The following is a 20,985-nucleotide window of genomic DNA, read 5'->3' as shown; positions in this document are numbered from 1 at the left end:
ACTAAAATCTTGAACCAATCGAGACCCCCAAAATCTTGAAGCTTGTGATGGTGGAAGAAAATCCCTAGCTGGGTTTTGCATTATTAGCTAAGTTTTTTTTTTTAATTAATTTTTAAAATATTCGACTGGGGGTGGATTTTAGCACAATTTTCGAATAATACTATATCTATATCTCGTAAACTATTCGAAATATTGCTTTTCTCTCTTAAGCAATATTTTTCCTCTTAATTAGATCTAAAAATTTTCTTTTGAGATAAAATCAATAAAACAACACCATCATACTGAAAATAGCACAACTGCAAGAAAATTAAAATTTCGACTTACTTTTTCCATGTTTAATTTTTACTTCAATTTTGTACCTATTTATTGAAAAAAGCATAGCAATTTTTATTTCTATAAACATACAATTGGGAGTGAATTTCTTTAGTTCATTTTGATGAATTTGTGAGGCTATAACTATGTGAAGGAGTCAACCAATGAAATCGGGGTTTTAAGAAGAGTTGTTTGATTTGCTATTGGCTATCTTTTTGTCATATATTTTTTGTCCGATTCAGTAGCAGTTTCTGAAATAAGTGTGAAAAACATGGAAAAAGTATGTCTAAATTTTAATTTTTTTGCAGTTGTGCTATTTTCAGTATGATGTTGTTGTTTTATTGATTTTATCTCAAGAGAAAATTTGTAGACCTAATTAAGAGGAAAAATATTGCTTAAGAGAGAAAAGCAATATTTCGAATAGTTCACGAGATATAGACTCAATAATAAGTACGTATTATTCGAAAATTGTGCAAAACCCAGCTAGGGATTTTCTTCCACCATCACAAGCTTCAAGATTTTGGGGGTCTCGATTGGTTCAAGATTTTAAAGTTGAAAAATGTGTCACTGTGTTATTGTCAACAGGTAAAATAAAGTTAATAAATTTGTAATTTTTGAGACATTTGGCCTTTGGGATAATAAACCAAGTGTTTATAAAGAAAAATCAAAAGTCAATCTTGAAAAGTCGACTTGGCGATTTCCTCAAAGATCACCAGTACGGTAGTATTAGTTTTCAATACAAAAAGTCGATTAATCGAAAGTCCATTTACTTATCCCTAGGTAGTATCAGCGTCTTGTAGAGTGTGAGTTTCGTCCGGATAGAGGTAGCGTTTTTCTTAAATTGCTTACACAGACTATAGTAGCATCTGTTGGCCAACACTATCCTTCTTTGAATTCTAAAACTGATGTCATTAGTTTTATTTATGGCGCTACCGAGGTAAAAAAAAACTCGTTGACTACCTCACAGCTGTAGTTTTCAAGTTCCAAAGGTAGTCCGAGTCTACTGGACGTCTTACGCGTTGATACCATCAATTTGATCTTCTCGCCATTTACTGTTGGTCCCACTTTGGCAGACTCTGGTATGACTTTTTTTCAGCATAATGCTAAAAAGGTCACACTATAAACTGTTACCTTGCCTAAATCCTCTTTCGGCATTGAATGGCTCAGATAGGTCTTTTCCGACTTTAACTGCTGACCTTGTTCCAGTTAGTTATCCTGCATAGTCTTATAAATTTTGCAGGAATGCCGAACGCAAACATGGGTTAAAACACCTCTGAGCGGATTGGACTGTCGAATGCGGCTTTGTAGTCGACGAATTGGTGGAATGTGCCGATGTTCGATGTGATTTTGGGTTCTTTTTCTGGATTTGGCGCAGTGTGCAAATCTGTTCTATGGTGGATTTGCCAAGTCTGAAGCCGCACTGATAAGATCCAATAATATCATTGACCATTGGCTTCAGTCGATTACAAAGCACGCTGGATAGAACTTTATGTGCGATAGGAAGGAGACTAATTCCTCTATAGTTGACACATATCGTCTTGTCTCCTTTTTTGCGCACGGGAAACAGAATGCTGAGGGCATTGGGCATGTATTCCTTTAGCCAAATTGTACTAATCAGTTTGTGCAAGCTCCTGATCAACATCTGAAAACCGGTAGAATAGTTCGGTTGGTAGCCCATCGGCACCTGCTGATTTGTTGTTCTTCTGGCGATTAATTGCTATTCTGACCTCATCTTGGCTAGGTGGTATAAAATCTATATCGGCATCTCTTATTGGCTCTGCGGTATCTTCTTCACCGCTACTACCAGAAGTTTTGCAAAATGCTCCTCCCAGATCCTCAACACGCTATCTATATCTGTCACCAGGTTTCCTCCTTCATCTCTACAGGAGGATGTGCCCGCACAAAAGCCCTCGGTTTGGCGTTTTAATGGTCGGAATTGATATTCGTTCCTCGGATCGATCGGACGTCTAAACACTGGTTAAATGCCTTCCGTCTATCACAACATGATCGATTTGATTTTTCGTTCTTCGATAGGGAGAAATCCAGGTGGCCTTGTGTATATTGAGATGCTTGAATCTGGTGCTGCTAACTAACATGTTTTTTTCCGCAGCGAAGTCAAACAACCTCATGCCGTCGTCAAATGTATATAATGGAGGTTGATTTTTACATTAAAATCTCCTATCAGAATTTTAATATCATGGCCAGTGCAGCGGTCATATACTGTTTCTAGTCACTCGTAAAATATGTTCATCTTTATCTTCGGTCGGAGCATGTGCACAAATAAGATCGATGTAGAATAACTTCGCTTTTATACGGATTATAGCAATTCCCTCATCTACTGGAGTGAATCTGGAGAAGAGGTCTTTTATTCTCCTGTTAACCATAAATCCGCAGCGTAATCATTTTTTCTCAATGTTCGATCTTCTTTACTACACCACTCCACATGCAGTCTATGTGTAAACATTGTATAATGAAGACACCAACACAAGGAAATAGGAAACAGGACACATACACACAACCAGACAAAATTGCAAACGTACACTAAACCAAAGTGACGAAAGGAAAACACTGGAAATTGTTTTACCTCAACCATGTCCGTCCACAGTGTGTGGAGTCCACACACCAGAGTTTATTTTGCAATTCCGTGTCGTATCGTATAGTTGTCGTCAACTATACAACGACAACAAGAACTACAAGAATGTTTGTTGTGTTAGTACTGTTATTGTTTTCCTAATTCGACACGTAGTGACCAAGGCCAAGGGCATATTGAGCTGACTGTAAGAAAAGTGGTTTGTTTACCATTAATACACTCAGAGGTTTATTTAAGGGGTGGAATTTTTTGGTGGGAGGGTTGTGGTTTGAAACTGAATTTCAAATTAAAAAAAATCTGAAATAAAAATGTAAATGCTTCAAAATGACCGCTCACGAATATAATTTTTTTTTGAGTTAGCTATACACCTGACAATAATTTCTTACAGTGTACTTGATTTCTTTATAATATTTTATTTGTTTGTGTTGTACAATCGGCACATGTTATTTACTCTCAAAGCAAATAGTACATATGACCGGTGAATCACATATGCAAACATACATACTATATACATGACGACACTCGAAATCCGCATAATTGACGAAGTATTTAAATAACTCAAGTCAATGTAGTAAATTTAAGTGCATAGTAAATAGAATTTGTTGTTGTACTTTTTGTGGTTTTAAATTTTGTATTAACAATTTAAATAAATTTAATGAAATAAGTATAGTAGGATGGGCCCACAAAATGTAAAATTATTTTGAGGGATATAGAAGTGAACGCTTTATTTTTCAGGCGCTCTGAAGGATGTCTTTGTAGAAAACTAATCTAAGGAGAATTCAATCTTTATAAATCAACTTAGGCAGGCTTAGGATGGACTGAAGAAAATCTTTACAGGCAGGTAACCTTTATAGACAAGCTGAAGGTACTCTTAATTGCATCGACAACATCCTGTTGTGTTGACGCAGAGGAAGGAAGTCTCCTCATACATGTGGTATATCGGAGTTATGAGGAGACACCGTGTTACAGTACTCAGGGCAGCATTCTGGCAGGATTGAATATTTGCCATTGTGTTGCATTAACAATGGCGGTCCATACCGGAGCCGCATAGTTTACCACAGACTGGTCTCTTGCTGTGTATGTTTCTTTGTCAGTTCCCCTGCCGGATAGTAACTTGAGAATCTTGTTCCTGTTCCTGAACTTTTCGCTAATAGCTGTGGCATTTGCGGGCGATTTGTAGAGGTTATCGAATGTTGCGGGTCACCTTTAAGTAATTGGTGGTCGGAATTGTGAACTCATCGACATACACATTCAAAGGTAGTCGCATCTTGCTGCACATGTGGCAAACAGTGTCGCGGAAAGTTTGCATATTCCTCGTTCGGAAAAAATCAGCTATGTCTACGAGATAGCTGTTCAGCTTCTCGCATAATTGTTCGGTCCTGACGCCATGATCGTACAATCATCCGCGTACGTACGTAACGAACTTTATGCCATCCGGTGGGCATGGAATTTCAGAAATTTAAATGTTAAACATTTCCTCTCCTTGGGAAACTCCTTGTTTAACTTTCGACAACAGAATCCTTGGGAGGTGTGCTATCGACTACATAAGGCTTTACAGACCTTATATAAAGGACAGAAGCCTTTCGAGGGACTGGACACCGACAGAATGCCATACAGAGACTTGAAATCTGACTTTTATACTAAAGACCTATTTACTTAGCTGCATACACGAACATACAGAGCCTTTACAGAGTCGTTTATCGACGACAGAAGCGACAGAAGGGTCTTCTATCGACAAGGGACTTTGTTTTTGAAAGAAAACCGACAGATGCCCATACAGAAATTTGTTCTTTTAATAAAACATTCGATGATTTTGCATATTACTATATATTTACACGAACACACAGATACTTTAAAGGCTCTTATTTCGACGACAGAAGCCTTTACGGGATTCTTTTGACGACAGAAGTCTTTACAGGGTTCTGTTGGCGACAGAAACCTTTATCGGGTCTTCTGTTGGTGACAGAAATACGGTCTTCAGTTGACGACATTAGTCTTTACAGGGTCTTCAATCGGCGACAGAAGCCTTTAACATTTTTCTATTGACGACAGAAGTCTTTAAAGGGTATTCTATCGACGAGGATGTTTCTTTTTAAATCACCTTCATAAAATAACAGAAAAGAACGACAGAAGCCCATACAGAGACTTCAGACAGACTTCATTTACTTAGCTACATACACGAGTCTTTGCAAGCCTTCTTCCGACGACTTCTATTGGTGACAGAAGCATTTGAAAGTCTTCTATCGACCACAGAAGCCTTTGCAAGCCTTCTATCGACGAAAGAAGTCTTTGCAAGACTTCTATCGATGGCAGAAGCTTTTTAAAGCTTCATACATCTTTTTAAAAAAAACAATCGGATTACAAGCGTAACAAAAACCCGCAATACTTATTTCCATACGATTTAAAACGTATAAACAATTTATTTATTTCGAACAAACATTACAACACACAACATTTACCCTTCGCCTTCCGCTCGTCACAATTCTGACGATATTCTAAACCACAAGTGGCTACAGTTTGAAATACATCCGCTACACCAGTCCCCTTCAACGCTGAACATTCCAAATATTCCACAGCACCAATTGCCTCGGCTATCTGTTGACCTTCCAAATATGATAGAATTCTTTGTTTCGATTTACTTAACGCCGTCGGATTGTCACGCAAATCGATTTTAGTACCAATCACAACAATCGGAACATCAGGGCTACACATACGAATATCATATAGATAATTATCACGAATATTTTCCAAAGCATCTTCGTCGAATATGGACAAACAAATAAGGATTACATCCGAATTGGGATGACATAAACGTTTAACACACGCATAGTCCTCGACTCCGGTTGCATCGCACAATATCAAATTGCTGGAGAGACCTTTGGAGGTTGTGGTTTTCACAGCATATTCAACATACATTGTCGGTGGCGGATTACGACAATAGGTTTTATCGATATAGGCTTTGATAAGACTGGTCTTGCCGACACCCGAATTGCCCAGTACAATACACTTGATAAGCGGTGGCATTTTTATTGTTTGCTTGGAAATGAGAATGTAAGTCGGGATTCTTTGTCATACTAAACCATTCATTAGTAACTTGCTACTTAATTGTAACTTAATTAAATATAAATAACAAACCACATCAAGAGTGTGGTGGTTTAGTCATGATTAAAATTTTCGTTCGGTTGGTATTGTAGCCCATATAACAAGGGTACTTGATAGCCGTGAGCAATTGCAGAAAATTGTACTGAATTTATTTTGTTGTAATCCTTTTTTTTGGCATTTTTAGTCGCATTTTCTGAGCGAAGTGGCTGCATGATGGTTTTCATATGAGGGGATGAAGAACGTCTTTGCAGAAAATCATCCCCATATAACAATTTCGCCAAATTTTCGGAATTTTTATGGTTTTAACTACACGATGAATAGAACAGGTGCAGTTTGGCCGATGTACCCAAAAGTACAAGCCGATGTTATTGCCTTACGGGAAATATTATGGAAAGAGACAGGCCTAAGTAAATCAGATGATTACGAACTGCGTTATAGCTGCCATGAAACGAGACTTGAATTTGGTTGCGGATTTATGGTTAATAGGAAAGTAAAAGGCCTCGTCTCTAGATTCACTCCAGTAGATGAGCAATTTGCTATAATCCGTATAAAAAGGAAGTTCTTCTACATCAGACAAAGATTGGCAAACCAAAGATTTATTTTACGAGCGCCTAGAAACAGTATATGATAGCTGCACCGGCCATGACAATAAAATTCAGCTAGGAAATTTTAATGCAAAACTCTGAAGGGAATTTTTTTTTGACTCCACCGTCGGAAAATTCAGCCTTTATGAAGAAACATCCGACAACAGCATGAGGCATGAGGACTTGGTAGTTAACAGCACCAGATTTGAGCATCTCGATATACACAAGGCAACCTGGCTGCCTCCCGATCAATTAACGAGAAATCAAATTGATCATGTTGTGATAGATGGAAGGCATTCATCCAGTGTTTTAGACATTCGATTGATCCGAGGAGCGAATATCGATTCGGACCATTAACTTGTAGCTGCCAAGGTTCGCACTCGTCTTAATGTAGCAGCAAAGATGCGATATAACGCAACACGGAAGCACGACGTCGAAAAGCTACAAAAACAAAGCCAAGCCTAATCCACTTTTATTACCCACTTGCTAGTCGAAAGCACTCCTTGTCCCGATAATAATGTAGAATAAGCAAAAGCAATACTTGAGTAACAAAGAGTACCATCTAGAAACCCATGGTAAGATCAGTAAGGTCGTAATGATACTGAGGTGAAAAAGGAAGAGTATATGGCAAACAGTAGCAACACGTAATGCGAGAGTGAATTATCGGGGGAAAAGCATAGAGTAGAAACGTATTTTCAAAAGAAAGAACAAATCGAGATGTACGGGAATCACAATGAAGTCCGAAATTTTTACCGAAACACCAAACCGGAGATGTTTGTGCAGGCACATCCACTTGCAGACATGAAGAAGGAAATCTGGTGACAGATACAGAAAGCGTGTTGGAAGGAGCATTTTGCAAAGCTTCTGGAATCAAATAGTAGCGGTGAAGAAGATGCCCCAGAACCAATAAAATATGTATACCACTTAGCCAAGATTATCAGAATAACAATTAATCGGTTGAAGAATTATAAAGCAGCAGGTGTCGATGCTCAATGATTGGTACCCCAGTATCATGTGTCCCGTGTACAAAAAGGAGATAGGACGATATGTGGCAGCTATTGAGGAATTAGTATCCTTCCTATCGCATGTAAAGTGATATCCAGCGTACTGTGTGAACGACTGAAGCCAATGGTCAATGATGTTATTGGATCAATTGTATCAATGCGGCTTCAGACGTGGCAAATCCACTATGGACAATATTTTTACTCTGCGCCAAATCCTGGAAAAGACGCATGAAAATCACGTCGACATATTCCACATATTCGTCGACTACAAAGCCGCATTCGAAAGCCCAATCCGCTCAGAGGTGTTGTTGCAAATTTAAAACGGCTATGCTGGATAACTTTAACTGGCACAAATTCACCAGTTAATGTCGGAAAGGACCTCTCGGAGCCCTTCAATGCCGAACGAGAATTCAGTCAAGGTGACAGTTTGTCGTGTGACCTTTTTAACATTCAGCTGGAAAAAGGTCATACGAGATACAAAGGTGAACAGAAATGGCACTCTGTACACCAAACAACACATGTTACTCTTCTAAGCCGATGACATTGACCTAATGGGTCGAACATTGCGCGCGGTAACAGCCACCTTTGAACGAATTGAGGATGAGTCTGCCAAAGAGATACTGGCAGTAAATGGGAGAAGACCATGCTGACGTTAGCAATGCGCAGAACGGTGTTAGAGTTGGCTCTAATTTATTATTTTGAGTTTACATTAGGTTGCAAATCTTCTTACGAGGTGCAGACTTAATGGTTCTGGGCACAATATCCAACCGAAGTGACTGTACTTTGGCATTACGGGATCTCGGTGGGTACATAAGTTCTTCACAGAACATTTTCATTACAATAAATGCCATTTTTGACGCCCTTGCCAAAATTTTTAGCTTGAGTGTCGGTAGTTTGTTATTTTGTTTTCTCCTGACAGAAATTTCTTATAGCATATCATCCACATAAAGTTCCCGAACGATGTTAGGTATTTTAAATGTCCACCTTATTGTGGAATATATAAAGAGTTCAGAATAATTAGAACCTTTTTAGCATTTTTAAAATATATTTTAAAGGGCTATCAGGGGTTAGGGTGCTTTATAATATAAAGTTTTCCTTGTGCGATATTATTTAAAGAATACGGGCTTACAGCCAGAATAGCCCCTGAAATATATTGTTTGAAAAATCCACGCTTTTAGTTGAGGAAGCCCTTGAAAATCTATATATATAAAAATGGAGCAAGAAAAATGTATACTAACGCATCAATTGAGAACGGCTGGACCAATTTGACTCAATTGTCGGTAATTACAGTGGGAAGGTTTTTATGAAAGAAAATTTAGAGAAAAATCCGCGAAAATCTTGCAAAAATTATTTTAGAGAAACGTCTGGACCGATTTGACTTAAAGTTTTTTTAGAAGTGGAAAGGTTTTAATGAAAGAACATTTTGAGAAAAATTCGCGAAAATGTTGCAAAATATATTTTGAATGATATTAGCATTTCCACACATTTTATATCGAACCTTTATGGTTTCATCTCTTCGTAGTTCTTTTTGGACATATTTTGGGCGAAAATGGGCAGGGTATATCTTCAATTATGAAAAATTCTCAAAATATTTTAATTTTCTACAATTAATTGGATAGGCATTGCCTTGAAACAACTATCTACATATATAAAATAGAAAAAAAATTGTTTGTTTGTTACCAATAGACGCAAAAACCGCTGAACAGATGTTAATGAGATTTACACAGCATGTGATGACCTGTCCTGAAAGTAACATAGGATATATAAACTTTTAAAATTCCGCGTGGATGCAGAGTTATAGCACCAATAGTGAACACACCTCAAAATTTCTGTACATGTAATATGCGTATATCTTTATAACGGTAATAGACACCATCTTCAAAATTTGCCTGAATAACGTAGGTGTGTATTTACATCATCCATTCAAAAATCAGCGGGGTACGATGGGGGAAAATGCAGTCCCTGTTGCAATTAAATAATTTACATACAGCGAAAATAACATTTTTAGTTTGATTAGTCAAAAACCGCTCAACAGATTTTACTGAGAATTTTACAGCACTTCATGCTACCCGTTAAAAAAATATAGGCGAAGTTATAGCATCAAAAATAATCACAAATCAGAAATGACATAGGTATTCTATGTTTATATCCTAAGAGGCGTTACAGATTCCCACTTTAAAATGTTATTGAGTATAACCATTTGAACTAAATACAAATAGTTTTCTACGTGAACTATCCTATGTTAATCACTTCAGTAGGGGCAGCGAAGCGCCACGGGTCCAGCTAGTATTATTTAAAAATTAATTTATAAACAATTCCCGTACAATCTACGAGGTAGTCATTCAAAAGGTAGTCCTTGCTTATAATTAAGAAAAATATTAATTAAAAATCCAAAATCTTGTAGTTGCAGCAGTCCCTAAAAATCAGGTAGTTCTTGAAATATGTTATTTAAAAATTACGATTTTAACTGAGGTAGTCATTGAAAATATTATTTTTAAAATCTATCGTAGTAGTCCTTGAAAACTATTTATTGAAAAATCAATGTTTTAGTTGAGGTAGACAGTGGAAAAACGTTTTTTATATCTACACCTACGTCTTGAAAAATGTTATTTTAAAAATCAATGCTTTTAGTTGAGGTAGTTGTAAAAATGCTTATAATTTATATAGTCTTCAAAATAATTTATTTAAAAAAAATCAAGATTATTGCGTTAAAAAGATTACTTTTTATACATTTTCGGATCTAGTATATCGTTATTTACCGATATGACTTCCATTGCGTATTGCTCTTGTTTGCGTTGATTTTAATTTTATTATTAGCATTTCTGCGGTATTGAGATCCAATATTTTTAAAAATGATTTGTAACAATTAATGAATCATTATTATTTCAAGAACAATCTCTTTATCTTAATCATTCAGTGTTTGTACTGAATTCATACTCGTAGGAATTATGTTCGGTCAGTTGTTGAACAAAAAATAAACATGAAGGAAGGATCACAACAAAATGTTACCAATTAAATGTGTAATATTGGGTAATGGAAATGTGGGCAAGACCTCACTAATCCAAACCTATTTGAACGGAACATATACACCGCCACCACTGTTCTCGTGTGGTCACTATTTGACAAAGGCCCAATGCATGACCGGTGAATATCTGGACATATTGCTGTGCGATACAAAAGGTGCCAAGGAATTTGATCGCATAAATCGTCTAAGTTATCCGAACACGGATGTTTTCGTTATCTGTTTTAGTGTAGATCGTCCGGATGATTTGTGTTATGTTCATCTAAAATGGTTACCGGAAATTCGTGAACATTGTCCAGGATCGGTACCGATTATTTTGGTGGCAACTAAAGTGGATATGCGTAATGCTATACAAGAGACACCGCGACGTTGGTGTGTAACCAAAGAACAGGGTCGACGAATGGCGAAAATGATTGAAGCCACCTATTATATTGAATGTTCGGCAATGGATGATGAATTTTATGGGGTGTCGGATGTATTTAATGCTGCTGTCAGTTGTGGCCTGGATTATCGTAATAATGATAGTTTTAATCGAAAAAAGAAGCGAAAATGTGTGATATTGTAATGTGGTATTTTTGGAAAATAATAATAAGAAAAACAAGAAAATTGTGATTTTTTATTAAAAAGAAAAAAAAATAATAAAAAGGAAAAATGTCGTTAAGCTTAGTCGGACCGAACATTTAATACCCTTCACCATGACATGAACATTCTAAATACCTAACAGAGTTCAGGACATTTATATGAGACATATGTCATGGTGAAATGTGGCAAGTTGAAAACCCAATTTAGAAAATCAACGCTTTTAGTTGAGGTAGTCCCCAAAAAATATGATTTAAAAACTCAACGCTTATAATTGAGGTAGTCCCAGAAAAATATTATTTAACAAATTCCCGATTGAATTAGTCCTTGAAAAATATTGATTAAAAAATCCACACTTGAGTTAGTCCTTGAAAAATATTATACAATTATTTAAAAAAATCATGATTTTGGTTGAGGTAGTCCTTGAAAAATATTTTTTAAAAAGTCCACTCTTATGGATACGATAGTCCTTGAAAATGTATATATATAAATCAATTTCTGTTTGTTTGTTTGATCAGTGTTAGCTATAGACTCCTAAACTACTGAACGGATTTTCATGAAATTTTCACAGTCGATTTTTGAGTATATTTGTGGTAACATAGGGTACTTAATTTTTAGATGGGTGCAGGGGAAACAGTAGCCCCCATACAAATTGCCCCTTTTTCGATCAGAATTGGCCATTATAGCAAAGAATTGGAATTGACAATTATAGCACAGTGTTAGTAAATATACAAACCACAGATGTTTACTAAGTTCACAACCACCTTTATGTAGGTGTTGCCAATTCCCAATTTGTTTTTATGAAAATGATAAAGGTGGAAATATCTGAATCGAAAAAGTGATACTGCAGACAGAATTCGTACAATTCGAGTACAAAGCGATTTAAATAATGTGGACTGTATACACAAATTAGTACTGTACATATTACTGATGACAGAATTCGTACAATTCGAGTAAGAAGCGATTTAAGAGATAGACACATGGTTCCTTTTGAGAATAAGCATAGAATAACTTTCTGAGTCGATTTATGAATGTCCGTCCGTCTGTTGATGTCAAATTGTAAACTAAGTACAGGTCGCATTTATAAACCGATTTGGATGAAGTTTGGTACAGCTCATTTATTTGGCCAACGACCCTATTGAAATTGGTGAAAATCGGTTCAGATTTACATATAGCCCCCATATATATTCGTCCGATTTAATGTAAATGGTGCACCAAATCCCCTAAAAATCATTCGATTTGCACGAATTTTGGCATAGCGCACTGAATTAAGTCTAGAATAATGTGCTCAAAGTTTCGTGAAAATCGGTTCAGTTTTGGATATAGCTCTCATATATAGTTTCGCCCGATTTTAGGTAAATGGTGCGCCAAAGTTGCACGAAATTTGGCAAAGCGTACTGAATTAAGCCTAGAACTATGTGTGCTAAGTTTCGCGATAATCGGTTCAGATTTAGATATAGCTCCCATTTATATATTCGTCCGATTTTGTGTTAATGTATGGTCCTTTAGAGAATATGCATATAATCACTTTCTGAGTCGATTTATGCATGTCCTTCTGTCCGTCCGTCTGTTGATGTTAAATTGTAAACAAAGTACAGGTCGCATTTATAATCCGATTTGGATGAAATATTGTACAGCTCATTTATTTGGCCAATGGGCAAACCCTATTGAAATTGGTAAAAATCGGTTCAGATTTACATATAGATCCTATATATATTTTCGTCCGATTTAATGTAAATGGTCCCTATATATCTCTCGATTTGCACGAAATTTGGTACAGCCTACTAAATTAGGTCAAGAATGATGTATGCTAAGTTTCGTGAAAATCGGTTTAGAATTAGATATAGCTCCCATATATAGTTTCGACCGATTTTAGGTAATTGGTACACCAAAGTCGCTATGTATCATTCGATTTACATGCATTTTAGCATAGCGTACTGAATTAAGTTTAGAATGATTTGTGCTAAGTTTCGTGAAAATCGATTCAGATTTAGATATAGCTCCCATATATACTTTCGCCCGATTTTAGATAAATGGTGCACCAAAGCCCCTGAAAATCATTCGATTTGTACGAATTTTGGCATAGCGGACTGAATTAAGTCTAGAATAATGTGTGCAAAGTTTCGTGAAAATCGGTTCAGATTTAGATGTGGCTCCCATATATATTTTCGTCCGATTTTATGTAAATGGTGTACCAAAGCCTCTATATAAACGATTTGCACGAATTTTGGCAAAGCGTACTGAATAAAGTCTAGAATAAGTCTAGCAAAGTTTCGTGAAAATCTGTTCAGATTTAGATGTAGCTTCAATATATATGTTCGTCCGATATAAATTAATCTCTGGTAAGTTTCCTTGAATTCGGTTCAGGTATACCTTTCATATATAATTCGACCTTTTCATGGTACATGTACAACATGTAATCAATGGATGTCTGATTGAGATTAAATTTTAAACTGAACAACATACCAAATAGCGTGTGTCAAGTTTGCTTTAAATCGAACAAAATTTAGCATAGGTTACAGAATGACATGTGTAGGGATTGATGTTATTCGGTTTAGATATAAATAAATTTCACATAATTATGTTTGTTCTATTTCATGTCAATGTTCCTTCAAAATGGCGACGTCTGTTAGGATACATATTTAGAATATACCCAAAGTGGTGAGGGGTATCATATAGTCGGCCAAGTCCGAATTTACTGCTTTCCTTACTGGGGTTTTTCTGTTTGTGAAAACAAAAACAAAAAAAAAACAAAAAATCGTTTGATCATCCAGAATGCAAGTTAAAAGTCGGAGGCTGAGATATGATAAATTTAGATGCACCTTTAATTTTAATTCGCTGATCCTATTACTGTTTTTCAATGGATACTTCTACTTTCATGGAAGATAACAAAAATGTACATCTAAGTCGTTTCATGCACTGCATTCTGCGCATTATTTTAATGTCAATTTTTTGAAACCAAAAGCTTTGGGATTGTGTTCTAATAATGATAATCCCTCATCCTTCAATATATTCCTAAATCAGTGCAAAAATATTGTTGTACAGAAAATGTTTTAGCGGGGAAAGATTGGAACACTTTTCGTAGAATTTTTGCATCTAATTTATGTTTAACGCAACGTGTAAAGTTAATACTGGCAAATGCTCTGTTAATGTCGCTGATCTTATATGGACTTGGAGTGTATTCGGGATCCATTGATTTGCATGTTAATAAGCTATTTTATTTTCTTTCACACACTCCTCCAGAAACCCCAATATTTTGATACCTCGAATTTGGAATATTTGCGCGATGTTGGAATGCACTGCCACTTGAGTTACGGTTTTTTCTCAATAATGCTATAAGTTTAAAAATTCTAAGTCAGTTACACATTCCATCGTAAAAATTACCATATTGGATTTACTTTTTTGGCCTTTGGTAGGGGCAGCGAAGTGCCACGGGTCCAGCTAGTATTATATAAAAGGTCCACGATTATGGATAATATAGTCTTTGCAAATACTTTTTAAAAATCCACGCTTGTGGAAAAATATTATTTTAAAATCCACGCTTAAGATAGTTCTGGAAAAATATTATTTAAAAATCCACGGTTAAGATAGTTCTGGAAAAATATTATTAAAAAATTCCACGCTTGAGTTAGTTCTTGAAAAATATTATTTAAAAAATCCACGCCTGTGTTGGTGCTTGAAAAATATTATTTAAAAAAAATCCACGCTTTAGCTGAGGTAGTCCTTGAAAACTACTATTTTGAAAATCCTTAAAAAATACTATAAGAAATCCACAAAAAAAATTTTAAAAATCCACTTTTATGGCTACGATATTCCTTGAGAAATGTTATTTGAACATTTCATAAGCAAAACCCCTTGCATATCCCCCCAATTCATTTGTAGCCTATTCAAAGGTAATATTGTTAGGATACGTTGATGCTAATTGTGCAATTTGTGGCGTAATGCATTAGCAAATGCTATAGCTTGAGGCGCCAAATTCTAAGAGTATGATAGCGAACATATAATACATGTATATGGGCATGCATAATTTCAAATCCCCTTTATATGATAACACAAATATAACGTAATTGTACACCATCAAATTACCACATGCGGAACCACACGAATGTCATTGCCACATAACATCACAGCTTAATGCATTCTTCATTTAATGGCTACTTACATTTGCTGGCGACCAAAGATACGCACACACCTTCATTGAAGCTATCATTGGCGCCAGTACACATGCGGAATCCTACAAACATTCCCAAGCATTCGATCTCTTTATCTTGTTAATCGTAAGGTAGCAATGCAATTGAAGCTTTTACGGGTAATTCATTATTTGTCAAGGTAGCAGCCAATTGGCCATAATCGCCTTAAACGATTGACAAATTTATCTACAATTTGTCCAATGGCTAATTTTGGGAAGAAAATTGATTTATTGGTGAACAATGTCCTTGGCAAGGAGTTCGTGTGTGCAAAGTTAATGTATTAGTAGATAAAAAAATATATAAAGCATGGATTTTCAAAGTAATATTTTCAATGACCATTTAGGCAATAAATCGTGGATTTTTAAAATAATATTTTTCAAGGACTATCTCAGCTATAATAGTGGATTTCTTAAATTAAAATTTTCAATGATTATCATAGACATTAGCGTGGAGTGTTTTAAATAATTTTAATGTAATTTTAAGTACCATCTCATCTAGGCAATAAGCGTGTTTTTTTTTTAATAATATTTTTCAAGGACCATCTAGGCAATAAGCGTGGATTTTTTAAAAAATATTTTTCATGGACCATCTAGGCAATAAGCGTGGATTTTTTAAATAATATTTTTCATGGACCATCTAGGCAATAAGCGTGTTTTTTTTAAATAATATTTCTCAAGGACCATCTAGGCAATAAGCGTGGATATTTTTAAATAATATTTTTCAAGGACCATCTAGGCAATAAGCGTGGATTTTTTAAATAATATTTTTCATGGACCATGTAGGCAATAAGCGTGGATTTTTTAAATAATATTTTTCAAGGACCATCTAGGCAATAAGCGTGGATTTTTTAAATAATATTTGTCAAGAACCATCTAGGCAATAAGCGTGGATTTTTTAAATAATATTTTTCAAGGACCATCTAGGCAATAAGCGTTAATTTTTTAAATAATATTTTTCAAGGACCATCTAGGCAATAAGCGTTAATTTTTTAAATAATATTTTTCAAGGACCATCTAGGCAATAAGCGTTAATTTTTTAAATAATATTTTCCAAGGACCGACATAGCAAAGGATGTGAGTTTTTTAAATATTATTTTTCAATTACTATCGGCTATAAACAGTGACACTCCCAATTTTTTATTTTCTTCATTGTAAAAAATAAAAAGGTCACCATAAAAAAACCATAACACACCCTTAAAAGTAATAAAGACGTCATTCGTAACTTCGTCTTCTTTTCTAAGCAAAAAGCTTGACGTCAAATTTCAAAGTCCATTTGAAAAGTGGCATTGCTTGTCATTTAGCTGCATTATCTCAATGACGTTTAAAGTGAATTGTTTAGAGGAAGAATATTTTTTTCTGCTGTTTCATTCATGCCGCAGGTTGCGGTAAAATTGTTTGACTGCGTTGCCAAAAAATTTCGACCACGTAATATAAAACATACCTACATACACACACATACATTAGTAAGCACTATCAAAAGGTGGTTATGACAAGCATCCATTTTTTTGTACTTTTCCCAAACAACTGCAACAACAACAGGATATTCATACCATTTTCCGGTATTCAAAGCTTTGCATTTTATTGTGGCCTTCCGCATTCACAATGCAATCAGACAAACACGCAGAGAAAAATATGAAATATTTGAAAATGTTGTTTGGTTGTATGTAGGGATGTGAGCTTGTGTTTTTGTATACATTGTAGCTGTCCTCTTGTATCATCATCTATTATATATATTTTTATTTGCACGTTTTCTTGGTTACCTTTATAACAATTTTTATAACAAATAGTAGTCACGTTTTATTGTGTGATCCCACATTTTTTTTTGGAAATAACAGACCATATAACAAAAAAAGAATAGAAGCAGGAAACCGAAAAAAAACTTCTCATCTAACCACAAAATGTTACATTCATTGCAAAATGTCTAAATTAAAAAATACATAATAAATTGTGCATAGATAGATGAATTTAAACAAATTTAAATTTAGACTTTGTTTACTTAAAGTAATATTATCTCAAGGACTGGGCGCGGATTTTTAAGTAATATTTTTCAAGGACTAACTCAAGAGTGGATTTTTTAAATAATATTTTTCAAGGACTAATTGAAGCGTGGATTTTTTAAATAATATTTTGTTGAAGGATAATACAAATCAGATGAACCGATAACAACCTCTATGGAACGCACGGACGTGTTGTTGTTGTATTGTTTTTTTAGGTGAGAGAGGTCGCCGACCTGTCATTATACGATCAGAATCTTTGTGGCTTGAATACCCTGCACCACACTGGGTACCGGGTAGTATGTCCTTGAACAGATTAGGGTAGCAGGAAAGGAGATAAACCTATATCTACTGTTGAGGAAATACATAGAACTGCGTTAAGTCTTCATTAGTGCACGTCCGTCCGTCAGTATGTTCAGAAGATATTGTAAGCAAAACACCGTGAGAATCTGAATTGGTGTACATGAGGCGCCAAGTGCACACATCGATTAACTCCCTAAAATGAAAAGTTGAAAAGGGAATGGAACTGTTTTTCCAATCTCTTTATAATAAGAATTCAACAGCGGGATGTTGTATGTACACAGACGCAGGAATATTTCGAATAAATGGTTGTAACTACTTCCATTTAAATTTAAGTTTTTTTGAGTAATGGGGTTATTCGATTGTGCACTGAACGCCACGTGCCGGGAAAAAGTATATGTTTTTGTGGTTTTGTATATGTCTCACTCGTTCTATTTTGCTTAGGCTGTACTCCTATTAATAATTTTAGTGACACCGCCAGTACCAGGAGACGATGTCCACCGTGCCATAAGGGACGCAATAAGGTGATGTTGGTCTTTTCCTTGTGTGAGTTTTCCCCAAGTCGGGGTTCATTCACCAATTTATGTAGTTTCTGCAAAAAAATGTGGGATGGCCACGAGACACCGTCATAAAACATATGCAACACGTTGATTTACAGCCTGTTTTTGTAAAATTCTAAACGAACGAATTCGAGCGACTTACGACCAAACCTTTGTTTATGTAAACAAATATTTTTTGATTCAAAACAAAAATAAATGACATATGTTTCAAAACCAAGGAGTTTGGTCGTAAGTCACTCGAATTCGTTCGTTTAGAATTTTACAAAAACAGGCTGTTAATGTTTTATACATATGTAAAATTGTCCATTTGTGTTTTGCTAAATAATTTGACATGACATCGACGGTACCAAGAGACGATGTGAATCATATGGATGTGGGACGCGTTCATTTGACAGACCAGAGCTGCGATTATAGAATCGCACGTAAGAGCGTATTTTAAGAGTAATGTTGTGAGCGCAAAGTGTGTGAAAACGTAAAATTTCAAGGACGGTCGTACAGTGAACTCGGACCCTTGGTCAATCATGAACAAATTGTTGGTGGAAGAGAGATTTCAAACGGGTACTGGAGAGCGTTAAAAGTAGGCATATTAGTTAGACAGAAATTCATTTTAATAGGGTTTGTAAAATTCATTCGGTGACGATTTGTGAAGTGTGTCTAGACACTAAAGCTGGCAGGAAGGAAAACAGAAAAATTTGTTGTTCCCATAGACGGCTGTGAGAAGAAATATTTAAGTCAAGTGAAAGTTTAAAAACTGCAAAATATATTTTCAAAATTTTAAAATTCCTCGAATAGAGGTAATCTCCTCGCAATATTTTAGTATAAAAGTGAGTGTATAAGATTGACAAGAGATTTCGTTCAATAATAAGTTTTATTTTACTTAGTTGCAACAAATTAAAACACACCTAGAAGTTCCGCAAGTGATTTGTCCAGTTGGCACCGAGCGTATAGCGTAAGGCGGACAGCGAGTTAGGTTGCCGAGGACAAATCCAAATTGTGGATCAGGAAAAGGTGGATCTAATACTCAGCGAAGATCCAAAAATAGAACCATCCTCCACATAGAATCTGCATCTTTTCCCGGTTGTATGGAGACAAAATATTAATACCCAGCTAAGTGTAGCATACTAGTAGGATCCATATGAAATTTGGCGAATTGATGTTTGTGTGTATGTGTGATCTTGTTAAATTAATGTGTTGCCCTTTATAATGTATGTGTTTATTATAAGTGTTTAGGCTAGGTAATTATTATATACAGGTATTATTCAAATTTTATACAACTCAATTATTATCGTATGTAAGGGATTTATCCTCTGCCAATAATTAGTCCCCAGAATTTCCCCCTGTTGGAGCTTTGATAGGTAGGTCTTCTAAAGTAGGACTAGAACAAAAGAGGGAAAGGATAGATCCCATTTTTTATCCTGTTTGTTTAGATATTTAAAAAAATAACATATTTATTGGAACAAATTTTGAATTATTTTCATCCTATAAAAATATAGTTTTTTTTGGAATATTTCCGTTTTTAAATTTATATGCGATTTTATAATAGCTAGTAAGTTTAGGGAAAGATTATGAGACTAATGTATAAGTGAAAATATGTAATAAATGTTAAGTGTGTTGAAGCCAAAATGATGGTGTAGATTGTCTTATATGGAAGGAGAGAGAGGATATGTGATTGGGATTAAACCTGTGATGTAGGTTCACGAGAAGTTGGTGTCTACCATTGTAGGGTTCCTGAAGTTAAGGAACAAAAAGGTTGGGAGGGTGAAGAAGGGACCAGTGTAATGGATCCCTAGAAGCATTGTCTGTTTGATCATATTGTGTGGTGTGTGTAGTCCATTTTCATTGTAGTTTGTTTACTGGTTGTATTTTTCCGCTGTCCAAGGGTTAAGAGTCCACGGCCCATATTAAACCAGTCGGGTTGGACGCAATATAAAAGGGGATACGTAACAAATTTTCAAGGACTATTTAAGCGTGGATTGTTTAAATAATATTTTTCAACGACTAATTCATGCGTAGATTTTTTTAATAATATTTTTCAAGGACCAACACCGGCGTGGATTTTTTAAATAATAATATTTTTCAAGAACCAACTCAAGCGTGGATTTTTTATACGTTTATACATTCAAAAATTCTTTCTCACACCCTTACCCTATCCTATAATTATTTACCACTAAACATCCCCACATGTAATGCCTTTTCAAATGCCAAGCAAAAACAAACCTACAATCTCAACGAAAAATCACAAATTGTTCCATTTAATTTACACCTTAACGCCCCCTAAAAGTATACACCGGTATTATAAGATTATATGAAATTTATGAAAATCATATGTTAGATTTCGTGGCATTTTGTTTTGGGGGAGCATTTTTGGGAAACACATTTCACAAAGAACAAAATACGAACAACAATTTTAAACGCCTCCCACACGAACTTGATTGATGTATAATTACCTCCCTTTTGGCGGCCCGGTCCCCTAAATGTATGCCAATGTTATACTGTCAGCTATGGAAATCAGCTGTTATTGTATCGAAAAACAAACCATTGTAAAACGTGTGGGAATTTCAATGTCCCTTGGTTTGTTTTTGCAATTCATGTTATTGTTTTTGTTGTCATTTAGATTCCGATGAAATGTGTAAAAATCCATTACAAACACGCCATGAGTTGTTGTTTGTTTTTATTTTCAGTTTAAGGTATGAAGTTCATGTGTTTTCCATTGAAGAGCAAAACGTTTTGGTGTGGTATTTAAAGGGGT

General features: G+C 35.4%; 1 protein-coding gene across 1 annotated transcript in view; it reads right to left on the bottom strand.

The window, feature by feature from the left end:
* The window catches only part of LOC133335825 (echinoderm microtubule-associated protein-like CG42247), a 77,373-nt gene that overhangs the window by 31,617 nt on the left and 24,771 nt on the right, over positions 1-20,985 (bottom strand). The gene's annotated exons all lie outside the window — the stretch shown is intronic.

The sequence above is a fragment of the Musca vetustissima genome, unplaced genomic scaffold, assembly GCF_032173495.1.
Source record: "Musca vetustissima isolate MV318-11 ecotype Yass unplaced genomic scaffold, APGP_CSIRO_Mvet_v1 utg9403, whole genome shotgun sequence".
Taxonomy (NCBI): domain Eukaryota; kingdom Metazoa; phylum Arthropoda; class Insecta; order Diptera; family Muscidae; genus Musca; species Musca vetustissima.
This window is presented reverse-complemented; position numbering and strand designations above follow the sequence as displayed.